The 2500-nt window shown below is 47.2% G+C and overlaps 2 non-coding genes across 2 annotated transcripts; both read right to left on the reverse strand.

The window, feature by feature from the left end:
• Positions 1–53: 53 nt before the first annotated feature.
• On the reverse strand, positions 54–125 carry Trnad-guc (transfer RNA aspartic acid (anticodon GUC)). Its single transcript has one exon. It is a non-coding gene; the product is annotated as a tRNA-Asp (tRNA).
• Positions 126–736: 611 nt separating this feature from the next.
• Positions 737–808, reverse strand: Trnad-guc (transfer RNA aspartic acid (anticodon GUC)). The gene has a single exon. It is a non-coding gene; the product is annotated as a tRNA-Asp (tRNA).
• Positions 809–2500: the final 1692 nt, after the last annotated feature.

Consider the following 2500-nt stretch of genomic DNA (forward strand, 5'->3'; position numbering starts at 1 on the left):
AATTTTTCTAGTATAAACATGTTGCCTTGATCCTAAAACAAAAATATAAATCACTCCCCGTCGGGGAATCGAACCCCGGTCTCCCGCGTGACAGGCGGGGATACTCACCACTATACTAACGAGGACCTCGACTACATTGAAATAAACCCAAATTATGAAGGACATTTTTACAATGTTTCTAGTATGGACACGTTGCCTTGATCCTAAAACAAAAAAGTATATTACTCCCCGTCGGGGAATTGAACCCCGGTCTCCCGCGTGACAGGCGGGGATACTCACCACTATACTAACGAGGACCTCGACTACTTTCAAATAAACACAAAGTTTTAACGACATTTTTTTTATTTTTTCAGCATGGACACTTTGTGTTAGTCTTAAAACAAATAAATATATCACTCCCCGTCGGGAATCGATCCCTGGTCTCCCGCGTGACAGGCGGGGATACTCACCACTATACTAACGAGGACCTCGACTATTTCGAATTAAACCCAAAGTTTCAAGGACATTATTTTTATTTTTGCAGTATGGACACTTTGTGTTACTTTTTAAACAAAGAAATATATCACTCCCCGTCGGGGAATCGAATCCCGGTCTCCCGCGTGACAGGCGGGGATACTCACCACTATACTAACGAGGACCTCGACTACGTTGAAATAAACCCAAACTTTGAAGGACATATTTACAATGTTTCTAGAATAAACACGTTGCCTTGATCCTAAAACAAAAATATATATCACTCCCCGTCGGGGAATCGAACCCCGGTCTCCCGCGTGACAGGCGGGGATACTCACCACTATACTAACGAGGACCTCGACTATTTCGAATTAAATCAAAAGTTTGAATGACATTATTTTTATTTAATAAGGAAATTTATCACTCCCCTTCGGGGAATCGAACCACGGTCTCCCGCGTGACAGGCGGGGATACTCACCACTATACTAACGAGTGTAACCAAACTTTCTCTACCAGGTAAGCTCCCCGCTTAACGGCTAGTCGAATAGCCAGATTGTCTCATTTCTACAAGTCTTTCTTAGATAAAAACAAACGTCTTCCTTTATTAAAACCAAACGTAGACTGCCTTCACTCGCCCAGCCGAGCGCGACACCTCACAAAACACAAATTCCACGTAATCAAAGAATCAACGTGGGACGCTGAATACTAATTAAGCGCTCGGGGTAGCGAGACGAGACGTCACTAGTGAAAAAATACGTGTACACATAAACATGTAAAATATAGCAGAACGTGAACATGCACGAAGAGACAATACGATGCAAATAAAACGGTGTATAAAACGTGATGGTGATAATCCGAATAAAAACGAATAAAACGTGACGGATATAAAAATAATTCTCGTGACATCGCTCCCCCCGTTCAGTTCTTTTTCGTCCCCGGAAAAGTTATTCAATATCCGGGTAAACGACCATCGTTCGTAGCTCCTTGTTAATCGTTTGGCGCTCCGTTGTTGATGAGCGCCACGCAACCCAAACCGACCGTCCAGCTTGGTGAACATCCGTCCCCTGGTGTCGCTGACGACTCCACAGCACAAAAATCACTCGATTGGCTCACTTCGTGATTGTAACGAAACAAACTTACGTCCCAAATATGCTGCTTGCTGGCTGGAGCTGACTCAACGGCCTGCTCTTCGGGAGCTGGAGTTTCAGCAGCTTGTTCTGCTGGAGCTGATTCAACGGCCTGCTCTTCGGGAGCTGGAGTTTCAGCAGCTTGTTCTGCTGGAGCTGACTCAGCGGCCTGTTCTTCGGGAGCTGGGGTTTCAGCAGCTTGTTCTGCTGGAGCTGACTCAGCGGCCTGCTCTTCGGGAGCGGGAGTTTCGGCAGCTTCTTCGGCTGGAGCGGACTCAGCGGCCTGCTCTTCGGGAGCCGGAGTTTCAGCAGCTTGTTCTGCTGGAGCGGACTCAGCGGCCTGCTCTTCGGGAGCTGGAGTTTCAGCAGGTTGTTCTGCTGGAGTGGACGCAACGGCCTGCTCTTCGGAAGCGGGAGTTTCAGCAGCTTCTTCAGCTGGAGCAGACTCAGCGGCCTGCTTTTCGGGAGCGGGAGTTTCAGTAGCTTCTTCAGCTGGAGCAGACTCAGCGGCCTGCTCTTCGGGAGCGGGAGTTTCAGTAGCTTCTTCAGCTGGAGCGGGAGTTTCAGCAACTTCTACCGCACATATACGTTTTCGTACAGCGAAAGCCAACGAAGATATTGCTCCGTCGGCATCGAATTGAGTCCCATTTAATACTCGACATTTGTTACTTTCCGTAGAACCAATGGGCTGCCTCGCTTCGGTACCTCTTTTCACCAACTCATCGTACTCCAAGTCGAAAAGCGACAAGTCTCTGCCTCGTACATCCCAGCTTAAATCTTCATCCAAGCTGTTAATTAAAAGATGTTTCCTTAAAGCGGGATTCGCTTCAATCATCGTACAAAAAGCGTCGAAGCGGTTGAAGAAGCTTAGGAAATCTTCGTTGGGCTCATATTTTGGCGGCGGAATAGCAAAGTAGATG

This window comes from Clavelina lepadiformis, chromosome 9 (assembly GCF_947623445.1).
Source record: "Clavelina lepadiformis chromosome 9, kaClaLepa1.1, whole genome shotgun sequence".
NCBI lineage: Eukaryota > Metazoa > Chordata > Ascidiacea > Aplousobranchia > Clavelinidae > Clavelina > Clavelina lepadiformis.